The following is a 20,815-nucleotide window of genomic DNA, read 5'->3' on the forward strand; positions in this document are numbered from 1 at the left end:
TGCTATTTAAATCATCTTCTAATGATAACTTAAAATTATATTTTTACCTCCAAAAATAATAGTTAATACATATAAAGGTTTGTAGTCTGGATACTATATGCTATATTGTTGTCTTTAAATTGTTTTATTGCCAAGGAAAGAGCTAGAGCTGCTAAAAGACATTTGATTATAAGTGCTGCTAAATTAGTACAACTTATATATTTTAAAAATGCTTTGACTTCTAAATTTAAATATAAGGACAGGTTACTTGGGAAAAGAGTTTTTGCTTGTGTTTCTGCAGAAAATGGAAAGCCATGGATTCCTTCCAGACTAATATGGTTTGATCAAGCAAGACCCCCTGAAGCAGTGACCCAACTGCTCCTACATCCAAAACAGCTGAGTTGATGCATTCGTAGGCCACTACAGCCAGGATTTCTGTGTTTTATCATGATCCCCATGGTATGGAAATCACCTCCAACCAGCAGGAAGCAGTTTGGAATGAACGATGCCCAAATCCCAAAATATTGTTTATAAATGTTTGTTTTCATTTAAATTAGGTTGGTTATAAATGGTAATGATCACAGTCAATCTCTTTTTAAAGTAAAAAAGGGGAATATTATATACAAATGAATACTTTGCATTGGTATGGATTTTCATTTATTTATACAAGTTTAAGGTTAATTTTGTTATATTTAAATTTCTCCTCTTGTTTAGGTAATGTGTATATACAGATCTTTTAAAATGTAATGCATAATTAAATACAGATTTATATAATCAGATATAATAGTCAAAACTTACAGTTAAGTTAGTTAGGTTTTCTAGATATTCAGAGATGTATTTGAGATGGATAGATATTCTTCAAACCTTTCAAAGACCTACAGAATATATGGAATTTAAATGGTTTAGGGTTTTTCATGATAGTGAGATACAACTTCTCCTGGCACACCAATTACGTCTGAGAAGAGGATGGGCATCGAAGAAACTCATTATGGAGTTTGTTTTCAACATGGCAAGATTAGCCATTTGGGCAAGAAACTGCTCTTGCCTGGACTGTTTGATAAACTGGACATGCAGCACCCACAGGAAAGTGACTACTGAACTTGTAAAACAAGACAGTCCTGAAGGATTACTGCTTCATGGAGAAGTCTGCTAGACACACTGTGACCTATGGGCTGAAGATGGATGCCCCAATGTTACAGAGGAACTTTGGGTGTCTGTCCAGGCAGTGAGATGTCTCTGTCAGATCTAGAGTTTATATATTATCTTTCTGTGGTCTTTGATGGAGTTGAAGACATATAGTTATGCTTATTGCTTTCTTTCGTTATTATAAAATATAAGTTACATATAAGATTTTAGACTTACAAAGAGAGTAGATGATAGAATATTTTCTTTAAATCTTGCTAAATGTTAATGGACTAAATATTGTAATAATAGTTCTTACTTGATAACTGTTTTGTTATATATTTTACTATGTTAATGTTAAAATCCTTCTTTTTATTTAGACAGAAAAGAGGAGATGATGGGGAAGGTCCTTCTGTGTATATGTTTGTCTTATTGCTTGATAAATAAAGTACTGTTGGGCAATAGGAAAGCAAGTTAGGTGGGACTAGGAGTCTTGGAGGATTCTGGGAAATGTAGTAAAGAGAAGTCTTGTGATCCAGGCAGGAAGTGACATAGCAGGCAGACTCGGAATATAAGCAGGGACAAGCAGGAAATCACACTCTTCCTCCTCCTCTCTTTTCTGTGGAGTTGCCATGTGATCCCAGCAAGCGAAGACAACTGCAGCTGGCGTCTGATAGGATAAGTTCTTATAAAATATATACATTAGTATTTATAGTTGATAATTAAGACTGAGCAAGCAAGTGAGAAATCCTAATCAGTGGCCAGGAGCATTTTATCTGATATTAATCTCTGTGTGTTGTTTTGAGTGTCCTAACATTGCAGCAGAACTTGGGCAGCAGGCAGAAATATTTATCATTACAGAGGGGAACAGAGATGAAGTTAAAATTAAGGGGAGAAGAAGACAGAAGAAGAGAAGAAGAAGAGGAGGAGGAAGACAGAAAACTGCTACCACTTTTTTTAAAAAAGGAAATCTAACAACGTTGGTCTTAACAGTGAATATTTTGGATATAGCCTTGTATATAAGCCCTGTATATAGTCTATTTCTGGTTCCCAACAGAAGAGGAAAATCCCAATCTCATTCTTACTCCTAGACACACACCAGGTTTTCTATCAGGAAAAGTAAAAGAGCATCTTCATCCACATGATGCTAACTGCCCATATTTTATGGTAATGTTTGAACTATGTTTTTTCTTCTGAAGAATACAACACAGCTCAGTGTTTAGCTGTGGGTGTCTTCTTCTGCTTCCATCAGCTACTGGGTGAAGGCTTGTTTTTATATTTTTGTGACTGGCTTACTTCACTCAGGATGGTTTCTTCTAGTTCCATCCATTTTCCTGCAAATTTCAAGATTCCATTGTTTTTTTTTTCCATGGAGTAGTACTCCATTATGTAAATGTACCACATTTTCTCCATTCATTCTTCAGTTGAGGGGCATCTGGTTTGCTTCCAGTTTCTGGCTATTACAAATAGTGCTGCTTTGAACATGTATGAACAGATGTTCTTGTTGTATGAATGTGCTTCTTTTGGGTATATGCCTAAGAGAGGAATTGCTGGGTCTTTAGGCAGACTGATTCCCATTTTCCTGAGGGATCTCCATTCTGATTTCCAAAGTGGCTGTACAAGTTGGCACTCCCACCAGCAGTGGAGGAGTGTTCTCCTTTCTCTACTTCCTCTCCGACATTGTTGTTTTTGATTTTAGTCATTCTGACAGGAGTAAGATGGTATCTCAGTGTTGCTTTGATTTGCATTTCCCTGATGGATAAGGATGTTGAGCACTTTCTTACGTGTCTTTCAGCAATTTTAGATTTCTCCATTGAGAATTCTCTCTTTAGTACTGTACCCCACTTTTTAATTGGATTAGTCTGGAATCTAGTTGCAGAGAGGGAGGAGTGATGAGCAAAAGGGTCAAGACCAGGCTGTAGAAACCCACAGAAACAGCTTACCTGAACAAGGGGGAGCTCATAGGCCCCAGACTGATCCCTGGGAAAACAGCATAGGACTGTTCCAGACCCCATAAAGGAGGATGTCAGTCTGGAGGTCTGAGCAATCTGTGCGACCTCTGGAAGTGGATCAATATTTATCCTTAGTATATGAATGGACTTTGGGATCCCATTCCACATAGAGGGAACTCTCTCAGCCTAGACACACAAGGGAGGGTCTAGGCCCTGCTCCAAATGATATGACAGACTTTGAAGACCCACCATGGAAGGCCTCAACCTCCCTGGGGAGCAGAAAGGGGTTGGGATAGGGGTGGGGGTAGGGAAGGGAGAGGAAACTTGGATTGACATGTTAAAGGAGCTTGTTTCTAATTTAAAATTGGTCTAATTACAACTATAAAAAAGAATACAGCACAGATACACTTTTCTGTGTAGCCAAAATGTAGAATGACATTTATCTAAATGTAAGAAAGCAATTATTTTCAGAAAAGATCTCCTATTTAGAAATGACGAGTGAGCCGAGCGGTGGTGACCCACACCTTTAGTCCCAGCACTCGGGAGGCAGAGGCAGGCAGATTTCTGTGAGTTCAAGACCAACCTTCTCTACAAGAGCTAGTTCTAGGGCAGCCTCCAAAGACACAGAGAAACCCTGTCTTGAAAAACCAAAAAAAAAAAAAAGAAAGAAAGAAAGAAAGAAAGAAAGAAAGAAAGAAAGAAAGAAAATGACCAGGGACCAGCAAATCTGGAATATGACATCATCCTTTTTAGACATAAGAGTTTCCAAAAGCATTTTATTCCAATCATAGACAGAAAAGTCCAACTTTATCTTCATTTCTCTTCTAGTTACATTTCTATTGCTGTGGCAAAGCATCCTGGCAGAAATGAACATAGGTGAGGAAAGGTTTCTTCTTTTGGTTTTGTTTTGTTTTTCCTTTCCACTCCAAGTACAGTTCATTATTTCAGGAAAATAAAGACAGGCACTCAAGCACCTAGTCACATTGTATCCACAGCCAGAAGCAGAGGCAAGCATCTTTGCTTGCTTGCTTGCTTGCTTGCTAGCTTCCTGCTCTTTTATCCTGTTTAGGACCCCAAGCTGTGGGCATTGTGCTGCCTACAATGTTCTGGGTCTTCCTGAGTCAATGAAAAACAAGACAATATCCCACAGACATGGCCACAGGTCAACCTGATCTTAGTGATTTTTCATTAGAATTCTCTTCCCAGGTGACTCGAGGTTGTATCAAGTTGGCAGTTAAAACTAACCACCACCAGAATCTCCATGTTGTTCTCCTCAAAATGCTTCTGTTTCTACACAGTCTTTTGTTCTACTATCCTCAGTGTTGAGTATGTGGGCACATTCTGAAAGCATTAACCAGTGACTAAAAGTGTAAGTTCCCTTTCATTTGAACTTATACATTTTTGGAAGGGTAAATAATACTTAACTCCTAAGAATATCCATGAGATGGATAAACAGAGAGAGAATGACAGACAGTGGGGAAAAAGAGAAGGGGGGATAAGAAGAGGAGGGATAAAGGGGAAGGGAAGGGAGAAAGACTGTGAATTCATGTGTATCCTTCTTATGGGGACAACAGGTTTGAATACTGATGAGGTGGAGCCTAGGATTCCATGTGTGCACCAAACTGGAGTAAGACAGAAGTACATAACAGACTCATGACCAAACAGAAACAGTCCAGTCTGTTGACACAGCATATATTCTGAGTCCAACCAGAAGGCAGCAGAAGCTGACAAGAATGAATATGGTTCAAAGCAAATGAAACAGCCATCAAAGGTGTTTCTCTTCCTGACGTAGTGGCTGCAGGCTTTTTGAGGTGCCCTGGAACAAGCGAAGAAGGAATCTGCATAAAATATTCTGAGCAGAGCATGGGTAGCTGGTTCCAGAGTAGATAAACAATTTGACAAACACCCAGGAAGAATGTCTCTAACCTTCATAAAACTGAAAGGACAGGCAAGAAATGAGATGGACGACACTGTCATGGAAATTACAGCCTCAGCGATTTGGAGACATTTCATTCTGCAAAGGAGCTGGCACACTGGAGGAGGGATAAACACGAGGTTTGAAATCTGCCTGAAATGGCATGACGTATTTTTCTTGGGATATGGTATTAAATGAGGCTAAAGTTCTCTCCAGAAAATAATATCTCCTAAATTTCAGCTCATCTTTCCAACAACTCAGAGGTTTGACAGGAAATATTTAAGCAATTGCAAATGTCGACTTCCTAGAAATCGTGACACTAAATAGTCTAGAGAAAGAAATTGCTCCGAAGAGAAGGCACAGCAGTCTGCTAGGGAAATGGAAAATGTAGAGATCATGAAAGAGTATAATCACACATGAAATCCTGTCTTGTACGGAGCCCAGTTCTAGGCACTGTGAAAAGAGTAGTTTTGTTTACCTTTGAATGGTCTATAGAGAGGATGGGATGAAGTTGAACACATGAACCCCCAAATGCAGACTGATTCCTTAACAGCTGAGTGCACAGCCCTCAAGAGCAATCTGGAGGGAAAGATGTCAGTCAGGGAAGGCTTCCTAAAAATAGTGAGCTTTACATTCAGATTTTAAAAGCAAATTTTTAAAAGTGTATTAAGTACTTGATATTTTTATTTTGAGAACTAATTTCTACTGTATATGATATAGTTTGCATATATTTTATGTGATTTAAACTGTACTTCAAGACTGGTTTTCAGTTTCTATTCATTGACAAGGAGTTTTTACATCATAGAATCACACTGTGGTGGTTAATTTTATGTGTCAGACTAACACTGGGCCTTCTTCTGCCCAGACAGCTAGACAAACATTATTTCTAGGTGTGTCTGTGAGGGTAGTTCCAGGAGTGATTAGCATTTAAATTGCTGGATAAATGGAATGGGTATCATCCAACCCTTTGAGAGCCTAAATAGAGAGGAAAAAAAAAGTAGAGGTTGGTTGAATTGACTCTCTGACAGTACAGCTAAGTCATCCATCTTCTTCTGTCCTGGCTACTCCTAGTTCCCCAGCTGGCAGGCCTAGGCTGGAAGTTACATCATACATAGATGTCATGTCTCTCAAACTTCTGGCCACTGAAATCACTGATCTTCCCAGGTACTCAGCCATAAGCAGAAGTTATAGAACTTCTCAGCCTCTCTTTTCATGATACCAGTACATTGTGACAAAAATCTTCATGTTGTTTGTATCATATTAGAGTTATTATTTAAGGTGTCAGTCTCTCTCTCTCTCTCTCTCTCTCTCTATATATATATATATATATATATATATATATATATATATATGCATGTGACCACATGTATACTTACCCCATATTTTCTGTTTCTAAGGGAACTTTCATGTACATTACACATACTACTTAGCTGACAGAAATAGGGCTAGCCTTTTCTGTAATAGTCAGTAGAGTTTTCTAAACTGGTAAGCAGTGAAAAATAAAAACTATGATTAGAACTTTTTAAAACACTTTATCCTAGTTGCTTCTTACATTTCTTCAAGTATATCAGCGTGTTGAAGGTCTTTGTGCAGTGGAATGAGCTTGGCACAAGGAGGATACACATTTCAAGAAAGACCACAGAATTCTCTTCAAAAAATGAACAACATGGGGACAACTCTGAGGCTCCTTTAACAAAGCTGAATCTTGAAATCAATATCCAAATGACAGTTAAGAGGAATACTGTACTGAGTCCCCATTTCCTTCATTCTTTTCAAGAAGTGGTGCTGATGAAGAGGATAAAGGTGAAACTGCTAGTAGAAGCTAAGTGTATTCAGCTTAGAGAAAATGAAACATGCAGGAAACTCTGTGATTCACTTATCAGTTATTTTCTTCCCCCAAGTTCATACCACTATGTAGAAAAAAATATCAGAAGCAAAACTTTTAATTGAGTATCTTCCTGCCAATGAATTGTGATGCAGACACAGTAAGCATAGAAGTTGTTAATTTATGTTCACACCAATGTGTCATGTTAGCCTGAGAAGCAATATTCCTAATTTTGTTAGTGTGAATGAAAGCTATGGGGGAGGAGATGAGAAGTTAGCCAAAAGAAATAAGAGAATGCTTCTGTGGCCCACATTACAACTTTGCCTACTTCTGGGAGAGTATTGTTTTCTTTAAAACCATGGAAGTTGGATATAGGTATATACCTGGCATCCCAGTACTCAGCAGGCTGAAACAGGAAGATCAAGAGTTCAAAGCTAGCCTTGGCAACATAAATTTGAGGCCTATGTTGGCTTCATCAGACTCTGTCTTGAAAACAAAACAAAAACCTTGGAAGTCAGATGAGATTGGAAAATTTGAACACAGTTGAGAGGAAGAGATCAATACAGTGATGAAGAGCATGAATTCTAGGGTCTGTATGCTTTCACATCCTGGATCTATCATTTCCTTAAGGGAAGTTAGACAACCTCTCTATATAAATTATTCCTCATGTATAAAATAAGACTGTAATAGCAAATATTAATGTTATTAATATTATCTAGATCCAGACATAAAATTAGAGGATTGCCAACTCTACACATAATCTTCCAAAAGTTAAAGAGGTGAAAACACACTTAACACATTTTATAAAGTTTCAATTATTCTAATACTAAAAATGTTTCAAAAATACTACAAGATAGAGGAAAATTAGACACATTTATATCATATATATATATATATATATATATATAAAGTCATCAAATAATTTTAGCATGTAGAAGTTAACCCTAAAAGACACTACATCATTATCAAGTTTAATTTAATACAGGAATCTAATGAAACATTCCAAACTAAAGACCTGTAACACTTCATGTTAACAAATTAGGAAAGAAAAATAATGACAGTATGGTCCTTATTTAATAAGCAAAGAAAATGTATTTTACAAAATTCAATGCGTGTTTTGACAAAATAGTTCAGCAAAATCTCTCAACTTCACAAAGGCATCTATAAAAACCCACTGCTAACAGACTTAATGGTGAAGAACCAAATGCATTTCTTCAGGTCTGGTGAAAGATGAGGATATCTGACTTCACACGTCTATTCAATATTGTACTTTTAGGTGGTAGCCAATGCAATAAAGCAAGCAAAAAATCAACAGATTTAAAAAGTACATATAAACAAATCCAACCCTACAGAAAGTGTTGGAAGGAAAATTCCAACTCAAGGAAATTAACTACAACCAGAAAAACATAGCCAATAGATAATACCACTTTACCAACAGACAAAAGAAAAATTGGGTGGAAATCCACACACAATTCCACCACCACCACCAAATACAAAACAAACAAGAATGGACAATCAATGGTCATTAAAATCCCTCAATATTAATGGTTTTAACTCTCCTATAAAAAGACACAGGCTAGCAGAATGGATAAGAAGACAGAATACATCCTTCTGCTGCATACAAGAAACACACTTCAACTTCAAAGACAGGCAATACCTCAGAGTAAAGGGTTGGGGAAAGATTTTCCAATCAAATTGACCCAAGAAACTAGCAAGGGTAGCAATCTTAATATCTAACAAAATAGACTTTAAACTAAAGTCAATCCACAGCTAAACACTGAACTGAAATGGAATCCAGTTGCAGAGAAAGAGGAGTAATGAGCAAAGGCATTAAGACTAGGCTGGTGAAACCCAGAGAAACAGCTGGCCTGAATAAGGGGGTGCTCTTGGTCCCCAGACTTACTGGGAAACCATCATGGAACTGATCCAGACCCTATGAATGTGGGTGTCAGTGAGGAGACCTGGGAAATCTATGGGGCCTCTTATAATAGATCAGTACTTATCCCTAGCATAGGAATGGACTTTGTGATCCCATTCCACATAGAAGGACACTCCCTCAGCCTAGACACATGAGGGAGGGCCTAGGCCTTATCCCAAAGCATATAACAGACTCTAAAGACCACCCCATGGAAGGCCTAATACTCGTGAGGGAGCAGAAATGGTATGGGATAGGTAGGGTGTTAGTGTGGGGCAAGGGAGGATGGGAGGGAGAGGGAACTGGGATTGACATGTACAACAATCTTGTTTCTAAAGTGCGATCTTGTAAGACCACTCTGGAAATCAGTATGGCGATTGCTCAGAAAAATGGGAATCAGTGTACCTCAAGATCCAGCCATTCCTCTCTTGGGTATATACCCAAATAGGGCATGTACTTACAACAAGGACATATGTTCAACCATGTTCATAGCAGCATTGTTTGTAATAGCCAGAACCTGGAAACAACCTAGATGCCCCTCTATTGAAGAATGGATTGAGAAAATGTGGTACATTTATACAATGGAGTACTACTCAGCAGAAAAAAGCAATGGAATCTTGAAATTCGCAGGCAAATGGATGGAACTAGAGGAAACCATCCTGAGTGAGGTAACCCAGTCACAAAAAGACAAGCAAGGTATGTACTCACTGATATATGAATTTTAGACATAGAACAAAAGACTACCAGTATATAATGCTCTTCACCAAAGAAACTAGGAAACATGAAGGACTCTAAGGGTTAAATGGTCCCCAGGAATGGAAATGGCATGAACTCCCGAACTAATTGGGGGCATGAGGGTGGGGGGGGGAAGGAGCTGCTACAATAAGAGCAAGAGAAGAGGAGAAGAGGAGAGGAAATGGAGGGGCAGAAACATTGAGTTGGGGGAAGAATAGAGGAAAGAGAGCAAGATGAGAGAAACGATATCAGAGGGAGCCACTGTAGGCCCGAGAAGGGATCAGGAACCAGGGAGATCTCCAGAGACCTACAAGGATGACACGATCTGACAATCCAGGCAATGGTGGAGAGGATAACCTAAAAACCCTCCCCCTAAAATGAGATTGATGACTTCTCTTTATGCCATCCTAGAGCCCTCACCCAGTGGCTGATGGAAACAGAGACAGACATCCACAGATATACAATGAGCCGAAATCGGGAATTTAGTTGAAGAGAGGGAGGAATGAAGAACGAAGGGGTCTGTACTAGGATGGAGAAACCCACAGGAACTGTTGGCCTGAACAAGGGAGAGCACATCGACCCCAGATGCTGTCCAGGAGGCCTGTACAAGACTGATCCAGACCCCAGAACATAGATGTCAATAAGGAGGCCTCTGCACTCCAGGGAGCCTCTGGTAGTGGATTAGTATTTTTCCCTGGTGCAAAAAGGGACTTTGAGAGCCCATCCCATATGAAGGGTTACACTCTGGCCCTGGACACATGGGGAAGGGCCCAGGATCAGCATAGGAAGACTTGGTGGACTTTGCTGAGCTCCCGTTGAGGGCCCTACCCTGCCTGGGGAGTAGTGGGTGGATGGGGTTGGGGGGATGGGCTGGGGGTGGGGGAGAAAGTTTGGGGGTGAGGGGAGGGAGAGGGAGAAGGGACTTGAAATAAGCTTGTTCCCTATCTAGAACTAATAAAATAAAATAAAATTAAAAAAAAAGAAGAAAAAAAAAATGGAGAAAAATATAGAATGCTTTGGTATATTTTAAGCTTTGATGTACACTTAAGTATAAACAGACATTTATTTTTATAAAATAGAAAAAAGAAAGAGATGAAGGAGGTCACTTCCTACTCATCACAGGAGAAATCAATCAAGATGAAGTCTCAATTCTGAACATCTATGCCCCAAATACAAAGGCATCCACATTCATAAAAGAAACACTACTAAAACTCAAATCACAAATAAAACCTCACACACTTATAGTGGGAGACTTCAACACTCCACTGTCACAACTAGACAGAAACACCAGACAGAAACTTAACAAAGAAACAAAGGAACTAATAAAAGTTATGGTCCAAATGGGTTTAACAGACATCTATAGAACATTTCATCTAAACACAAAGAATATACCTCTTTACAGCACCACATGGAACCTTCTCTAAAATTTACCACATACTTGGCAACATAGCAAACATCAACAAGTACAAAGAAATTAAAATAACCCTCTGTATCTTATTAGACCACCATGCTTTAAAGTTAGAATTCAACAACAACACAAATTGCAGAAAACCTACAAACTCATGGAAATTAAATAATGCCCAATTACATAATTTCTGGGTTAAGGAGGAAATAAAAAAAGAAATTAAAGATTTCCTAGAATACAATGAGAATGAGGACACAACATACCCAAATTTACAGGACACTTTGAAAGCAGTACTAAAGAAAGTTCATAGCACTAAATGCCCACATGATGAAACAAGAGAATAGTCACACCAGAGAATACACAGAACAACTGAAAGCTCTAGAATGCAAAGAAGCCAATGCACCTTGGAGGAGTAGACACCAGGAGATAATCAAATTGAGGGCTGAAATCAATAAAATGGAAATTAGGGGAACAATACAAAGAATCAATATCAAGAAAAGTTGGTTCTTCAAGAAAATCAACAAGATAGACAAACCTTTATCCAAACTTACCAGACAGCAGAGAGTCAACATGCAAATTCACAAAATCAGAAATGAAAAGGGGGACATAACAACAGATACTGAAGAAATCCGGAGAACCATCAGGACATATTTTGAAGACTGTATTCCTCAAAATTTGAAAATCTAAAGGAAATGGACAATTTTCTGGATAGATTTCACTTACCAAAACTAAATCAATAACAGTTAAGCAATTTAAATAGACCAATAACCCCTAATGCAACAGAAGTAGTCATCAAAAGTCTCCCAACCAAAAAAAAAAAAAAAAAAACCCAGGGCCAGATGGCTTCAGTGCAGAATTCTAACAGAAATTCAAGGAACAGCTAATACCAATTCTCCTCAAAATATTCCACAAGATAGAAGCAGAAGGGTCATTGCCAAACTCTTTTTATGAGGCTTCAATAACATTGATAACCAAGCCACACAAAAACACAATTAAGAAAGAGAACTACAGACCAATATCCCTCATGAACATTGATGCAAAAATTCTCAGTAAAATACTGGCAAATCAAATCCAAGACCAAATCAGAGAAATCATCCAACATAATCAAGTAGGCGTCATCCCAGAGATGCAAGGATGGTTCAACATATGAAAATCCATCAATGTAATCCACCATATAAGCAGACTGAGAAAGCAAAACCACATGATCATCTCACTAGATGCTGAAAAAGCCTTTGACAAAATCCAACACCCATTCATGATAAATGTCTTGGAGAGATCAGGGATAACGGGAACATACCTAAACATAATAAAGGCAATATACAGCAAATCAACAGCCAACATCAAACTAAACTGAGAGAAACTCAATGTGATTCCCTTAAAATCAGGAACAAGACAAGACTGTCCACTCTCTCCATATCTCTTCAATATTGTCCTTGAAGATCTAGCTAGAGAAATAAGACAACAAAGAAAGATAGATCAAGGAGATACAAATTGGAAAGGAAGAAGTCAAACTTTCACTATTTGCAGATTATATGATAGTCTAAATAAGTGACCCAAAAAACTCTACCAGGGAACTCCTACAGCTGATAAACACCTTCAGCAAAGTGGCAGGATACAAGATTAACTAAAAAAAAAAAAAAATCAATAGCCCTACTATATACAGATGACAAATGCGCTTAGAAAGAAATCAGAGAAACAACACCCTTTAAAATAGACACAAACACCATAAAATACCTTGGGATAATGCTAACCAAAAAAGCAAAAGACCTGTATTATAAGAATTTTGATTCTTTAAAGAAATAAATTAAAGAAGATACCAGAAAATGGAAGGATCTCCCATGTTCTTGGATAGGTAGGATTAACATAGTAAAAATGGCAATCTTCCCAAAGTAATCTACAGATTCAATGCAATCCCCATCAATATCCCAGCACAATTCTTTACAGACATTAAAAAGAATAATTCTCAACTTTACATGGAAAAACAAAGATCCGGGATAGCCAAAACTACCCTGTACAATAAAGGAACTTCCAGGGGCATCACCATCCCTGACTTCAAGCTCTCTTATAGAGCTATAATCCTGAAAACAGCTTGGTATTAACACAAAAATAGACAGGTAGACCAATGGAATCGAGTTGAAAACCATGATATTAACCCATGTACCTAAGAATACCTGGTTTTTACAAAGAAGCTAAAGTTATACAATGGAATAACGAAAGTATCTTCAACAAATGATGCTGGCATAACTGGATGCTAGCATGTAGATGATTGCAGATAGATCCATGCCTATCACCATGCACAAAACTTAAGTCCAAATGGATCAAAGACCTTAACATAAATCCAACCACACTGAACCTATTAGAAGAGAAAGTGGGAAATACCCTTGAACAAATTAGTACAGGAGACCGATTCCTGAACGTTACACCATTAGCACAGACTCTGAGATTGCCAATTAATTCATGGGACCTCCTGAAACTGAGAAGCTTCTGTAAAGCAAATGACACAGTCAACAATTCAAAATGGCAGGGCACAGAATGGGAAAAGATAGTCACCAACCCCACATCCAACAGAGGGCTGATCTCCAAAATTTACAAAGAACTCAAGAAACTAGTCTCCAAACACCTAATAATCCAATTAAAAAATGGGATACAGAACTAAATAGACAATTCTCAATAGAGGATTCTAAAATGGTAGAAAAAGACACATAAGAAAGTGTACAACATCTTAGCCATCAGGAAAATGCAAATCAAAACACCTCTGAGATACCATCTTACTCCTATCAGAATGGCTAAAATCAAAAACACCACTGACAGTTTGTACTGGAGAGGATTGGAGAAAGGGGAACACTCCTCCATTGCTGGTGGGAGTACCAACTTGTACAGCCACTTTAGAAATCAATATAGTGGTTTCTCAGGAAAATGGGAATCACTCTACCTCAAGATCCAGCAATTCTACCCTTAGGCATATACCCAAAAGAAGCACATTAATACAACAAGGACATGTGTTCAACGATGTTCATAGCAGCACTATTGGTAATAACCAGAACCTGGAAGCAACCTAGATGCCCCTCAACTGAAGAATGGATAGAAAAAATGTGGTACATTTACACAATGGAGTACTACTCGGTGGGAGAAAACACAAAACAAAACAAAGCTAGAAACAAAAAATAATGGAATCTTGATTTTCGAGGGCAAATGGATGGAACTAGAAGAAACCATTCTGAGCGAGATAACCCAGTCACAAAAAAAACAGGGTATGCACTCACTCATATATGGATTGTAGACATAGAGCAAAGGATTACCATCCAACAATCCACACAGCCCAGAAGATAGGAAACAAGGAGGACTCATGGTGCCCCAGAGAAGGGGAAAGGGACAAGATCTCCTGAGAAAGTTGGGAGCAAGCGGGAAAGGAAGAGAGAGCTAGGAGAATGAGAAGGAGAGAAGAGGAGGGGTGAAGAGGACATGAGGGAGCAGGGAGTTTGAGTTGGGGGAAGAATAGAAGAGAGCAAGATAAGAGATTCCATAATACAAGGATCCATTATAGATTTAAAGGAAATCAGGCGCTAGGGAAATGTCTCTAGATCTACATTGATGACACGAAGTAACAATCTAAGCATCAGATGAGAGGCTACCTTAAATGCCCTCCCCTGATAATGAGATTGATGATTGACTTATACGCCATTCTGTAGCCTACAGCCAGCAGCTGGTGGAAGTGGAAGCAGACACCCACAGCTAAACACTGAACTGAACTGGAATCCAGTTGCAGAGAAAGAGGAGTGATGAGCAAAGGGGTCAAGACCAGGCTGGCGATACCCATAGAAACAGCTGACCTGAACAGGGGGTAACTCTTGGTTCCCAGACCGATAGCTGGGAAACCAGCATGGGACAGATCTAGATCCCATGAACGTGGGTGTCAGTGAGGAGACCTTGGAAATCAATGGAACCTTTTGTAGTAGATCAGTATTTATCCCTAGCATAGGAATGGACTTTGGAAGCCCATTCCACATAGAGGGATACTCCTTGAGCTTAGACACAAGGGGGTGAGCCCTATCCCAAAGGACATGACAGAATCTGGAGACCCCCATGGGAGTCTTCACCCTCCCTGAGCAGCAGAATGGTAAGGGATAGGTAGGGTGTTAGTTGGTGGGGGGCAGAGGAGGAGGGCAGGCAGAGGGAACTGAGATTGATATGTAAATTAATCTTGTTTCTAATTTAGATAAAATGGAGAGAAAGAAAAATTCAACAGATGAATAAGTAAGCAAATGACACAATATTAGGAAGAACTCTTTATTCTCATGTAGAATGATCTTAGCAATATAAAACCCAATGCAATCTATAAAAACTACTATAATTCATTAATGAGAAGGCTGTAGTTTTTTAGATCAATATGAAAACCTCAGTTTTATTTCTAAATACCAGAAATAGAAAGTCAAAAATTAAAGCATAAAATCATTAATTTCAAAATCATTAAGACTTAGGTAGGTATACTTGAGAAAATAGAAGTCATAGCTAAAAGATACTGAGGGGAAAAATTAAGAAAGACAGGTAAATTGAAATATATTGTGCTCATAAGTTGAAAACTCAGTATTAAGATTTTACTTTTGCACAAATTAACCTACATAGATTAAAATCTACCAAAATGAGTGATAAGTCCATATGTAAGACTCTCATTACCATTCTCTGGATGATAATCCAGAAGAACATTTGTGAATACTGAGACAGGCAAAAAATTATTTATTAAAGCTTCTAAATCATTTCCAGGAAAGAACAAGTTGATTAATTGAGACTGTATATTGATCCCTATCTAATGCAAAAGAAAGCTTCTCTGATGACGGTTAGAACATACACTAATATGGGTATAATGATGTCTTGAGGCAATTACTTAACATTATATGCATTGAACATAATAATAATAGTAGGTGCCTCTCTAGGGCCTATGACCTCATAAGTCACAGGGAACTGGCCCCAGCAACAACACCAGGCATGAGTTTCATCTTGTAGAGTGGGACTTAAATCCAAGCAAAACTTTGAACTGAGTATCTTCCTGCCAATGAATTGTGATGCAGACACAGTAAGCATAGAAGTTGTTAATTTATGTTCACACCAATGTGTCATGTTAGCCTGAGAAGCAATATTCCTAATTTTGTTAGTGTGAATGAAAGCTATGGGGGAGGAGATGAGAAGTTAGCCAAAAGAAATAAGAGAATGTTTCTGTGGCCCACATTACAACTTTGCCTACTTCTGGGAGAGTATTGTTTTCTTTAAAACCATGGAAGTTGGATATAGGTATATACCTGGCATCCCAGTACTCAGCAGACTGAAACAGGAAGATCAAGAGTTCAAAGCTAGCCTTGGCAACATAAATTTGAGGCCTATGTTGGCTTCATCAGACTCTGTCTTGAAAACAAAACAAAAACCTTGGAAGTCAGATGAGATTGGAAAATTTGAACACAGTTGAGAGGAAGAGATCAATACAGTGATGAAGAGCATGAATTCTAGAGTCTGTATTCTTTCACATCCTGGATCTATCATTTCCTTAAGGGAAGTTAGACAACCTCTCTATATAAATTATTCCTCATGTATAAAATAAGACTGTAATAGCAAATATTAATGTTACTAATATTGTCTAGATCTTGAGATAAAATTCAGAGGATTGTCCACTCTACACATAACCTTCCATTAAGTTAAAGAGGGGAGAACGCATGCCTAACTCATTTTATAATACTTTATTACTCTAATACTAAAAAAATACAAAAACATTATAAAATAAAGGGATAGATTATTGTCATATAGGTGACTCTGTAGTGCAATGGATAGCACATTGGACTTCTAGAGACCATTATCATATATGTCCAATATCATAATATATATGTCAAATAGATTAATATCTTTAACTAAACATTGTCTTTGTTACTCCCATGATGTTTGTGCCCTTACTACACAGTGATCATGTCTTTCCAGGCCAGTTGTTAGGTACCTCCCAGGCTTCCCACCTGGGTGACAGTGAAGATCACTTTTCTCTTCTCGTAGCACACATAGGACCTTCTACCACTATGAAAGTTAGCCAGTAGGGATGAAGCCAGTAAGGTGAGTACAAACTGAATTTCTTCATGTTCTGTGATTAAATTACATGTTGTGTGTTCAGAAATAGGCTCTTAATATGAAGTTCTAGAGGATAAAAGCATTAGCAATACCCTGCAATATTTGGGAGTCTATGGGTCCCCACTGGCCAAATATTTCAAAGGAAGCAACTGATTCTGGCACTGAGCCTTTTATTTTTATTAGCCTGTAATATATAATAAGAGCATTATCACCCCATGTTCCCTCTATTTAATCCTTTCTGTACACTGCCCCCCCCAACTCCTAGGCCAATTTAACTCTTACTGTTTCATTATTCCACTTTAACCCTTTATACCACTGTAGCTGATCTCCCTTCCTTTGAAAGCCACCCTAGGGCAATCACTAATTTCCTCTCATCTATGGGTTTATCAAATGAACAATACACATTTGAAGATTCAAAGCTAATATCCACAAATGAAAGAAATTGTGGCATTTGTCTTTCTGGATCTGTGTTACCTGATTCAGAATGATTTTTTTTCTTTTTGCAGTTCCCTCTATTTACCTGAAAAATCCATAATTTCATTTTTCTTAACGGCTGAATACTATTCTATTTCATTAATGTACCACACTTTCATTGTCTGTTCATCAGCTGATGACTATCCAGGTTGTTTCTATTTTCTGACTAGTGTGAATACAGCAACAATGGATGTGAATGAGCTGCTATATCCATTGTGTGTAGAGCTCTTCGGCTGTTTGTTCAAGAATGGTATAGGTGGATCATGTGACAGAGCTATTTCTGGATTTCTGACAATCTTCCACACTGATTTCCTTCACAGAAATTGAAAAATAAAACAAATCTTAAATTTCATAAGAAAAGACAAGACTCAGGAAATGCAAAATAATTCTGAGCAACTAAAAAATAAAAACTGCCAGAGGGATCATCATCCCAGATTGCAAGTTGTATTGAGAGCTATCATAATCAAAAACAGAATGTTACTGAAAAAAAAATACGCATTGACCACCAGAAAAGAATTGAGGATCCACAATTCAGCCCACACTACTATAGCCACCTTAATTTTGTTGAAGATGCCGTAAGTACACATTGGAGAAAAAAATATTTCAACAAGTGGTGCTAATAAAACTATATGTAGAAGAATGAAATTTGATCTTCTTTTCTCTGCACAAAACTCAACGCCAAATGGATCATGGACCTCAACAGAAGGAGAAAGTAGGAACATACTTGAACTCATTGACACAGGAGAGGACTTTCTAAACAAGGCCTCAGTAATGACAATATTAGAACCAACAGTTAATAAATAGAATCTCATGAAGTTTATCAAAATATTTAAAACATACTTTGCCAAAGAAGAACACATTTTTTCGTAACTAAACACGTAAAAGGTGTACCACATCATGAGTCGCTACAATGCACTGACCAAAGCCACAATGAGACTTATGGTACATGCTTATTTGGATGGCTGAAACTAACCAAGCAAACGGTATCAGTACTGTTACTGGATACTGGGGAAACTGGAAATCTCTTATGTTTTTGTGGGCCATGTGAAATTTTGCAACAACTTCAAAAAATGTTAGCATATTTTGTTGCTTTCATTTAAAATTAAGCAAATAGATACCTGTAGCACATGACCTACTGGTTCTGTTCTTGATTATTGAGGAAATAATACTTAATACTCATTAAGATTTTTAGACTAATGTAATAGGAAAGTTTATTTTTAGTAGATAGAAACTAGAAAATCCCAAATGGCTACCAACACGTGAATGAATCAACAAATTGTGATGTTCTGGGTAGTGTTAATTGTCAGTTTGACAGAATTGAAAATTCCCTAGGAGATGGGTTTCTGGGGGTTATCCTGATTGCATTATTAAGCTACAAAGACACTTCTATTGTGTGGCACCATTCCTTGATCTTGGGCTGGATAAATGGAGAGGGTCCTACATATAGTTGTTGCTCTGTTTCCTGATTTTGAGTGTGATAAAAACTTTTGCTTCAAGGTCCTTTTGCATTGACTTCTCCACTATGAACGAGTGTACCTTTGGACAAGAAGCTAAAACAAATCCTTTCTCCCAGAAGTTGCTTTGGTCTCAGCATTTTATCACAGTAGATGGAAAAAGCAAAGAAAATAAATAATACAATATAGTTCAGCAATCCAAAGGAATGACTATACCATCAGGGCAAAGCAGATACACACATGGTATAGATGGGTTAAAATAGTCATTAGGAGTAAATCCAGAGAGGTGAGAATAAAGCTTGATTCTGTTTACTTAAAAATTTCAACCTGCAAAGTAATCATAATGACAAGAAACAAATCAGCTATTATCTCAGGCTGAGAGTGGTTAGGGTGAGATGAGATGAAGTGTCTCAGTGAAAGAAGTTTGAGTTGTGAATAAATGTTCATTGGATAATTGTAATAATGGTTCATGACTGGAGACATTCACCAAAGCTTATTGGGTTGTACATTTGAATGTATGTAGTCTACTATTATATTATGTCTCTAAACAGCTACCCAAAATACTTACTTTTTAATTTGGGGGAGATTAGAACCACCATGTCCACATGTTTTGCATTTGATTGGTAATGAAGACTATAAAGCCAGGGCTGGTGAGAGAGCTTAGCAGGTAACAGCACTTGCTGTCAAGCCAGATGACTTGAGATTAATCACAAGGATCCAAATATTAGAAGGAGAGAATTAACTCCCAAAAGTTATCTGCTGTTCTTCACTCCTGCGACTTATTCTCTAACCTCCATGCACACTATGCACACACACACACACACACACACACACACACACACACGCACACACACACACACACACACACGAGCATGTATATGCATACTCACATTCACACACATTAAGCAGATTATAGAGAGATGATATGTGAATATGTAGATAGATATGAGAGATGTGTGAATAGATAATAGATAGATAGATAGATAGATAGATAGATAGATAGATAGATAGATAGATAATAGAGCTTTGAAAGCATCTGTGATTAGGGTTTGAGTGCAGGGTACACCTGGTGTTATTAACTAAGGTAGTAAAAAAGAGCTAAGTACATGACACCAGTCTCATGATTATCCACCTGCGCTTTGTGCTGTAGCAAAAGACAACATCCAGTGACTTAAAACCCAAACATCTGGTGCTCACTCTGTGCCCTTTCCTCCCCAAATTAATCCACCATAATGAAGACACATTTACAATGATAACAAGTGCTCTCAGATCAATAAATTGATATGGCAAAAGACCATGCTTATTTTAAACAGAATCTGTACCGTAGATGAAATTAATATAATTTTCAATTCATTAACATAATCTCCACATGTAAGGTTTTATGTACAATCTGAATACACTAAGGACGAAATCACAGCTCTCTATTGTCTCTCTTGCTCAGCTACACTTGAGAATACTCATAATCATTACTATTAAATCCCTATAAGAAAAGTTCATGTAGATGAGTGTTCTCTTCCTGTTTCTTGAGATTTATTTTTATTTTTGCATACATGTGTTTGTGTGTGCCATAATGAGTGGAATGCTGACTGCCAAAGCCAGAGGAAGGCACCAGATCGCCTGGAGCAGCAGTTATTTCTGGGTGACTCTGAGTTGCCCACCATGGGTAATTGGTACCCAACTCCTGTTCTTTGGAAGAGCATCAAGTGTTCTTAACTGCTGAACTGTCTTTGTAGACCCCTCCCACCGCCTTTATATTTATGTTTATATTTACTGATTCCTGTCATTGTAACCATTCATTTGGACCAAAGCAAAGTGCTCCGTAAGTATATTTTATGTTCCACGTCTTTCTGCCACTTACTACAAGCTCAGTAAATGATATGTTGATAGATGTAATCAAGAAATCTTCAGGCATGGAGCACAAGATAATTGTCCCTTCC

Source organism: Cricetulus griseus, chromosome 5, assembly GCF_003668045.3.
Source record: "Cricetulus griseus strain 17A/GY chromosome 5, alternate assembly CriGri-PICRH-1.0, whole genome shotgun sequence".
Lineage (NCBI taxonomy): Eukaryota > Metazoa > Chordata > Mammalia > Rodentia > Cricetidae > Cricetulus > Cricetulus griseus.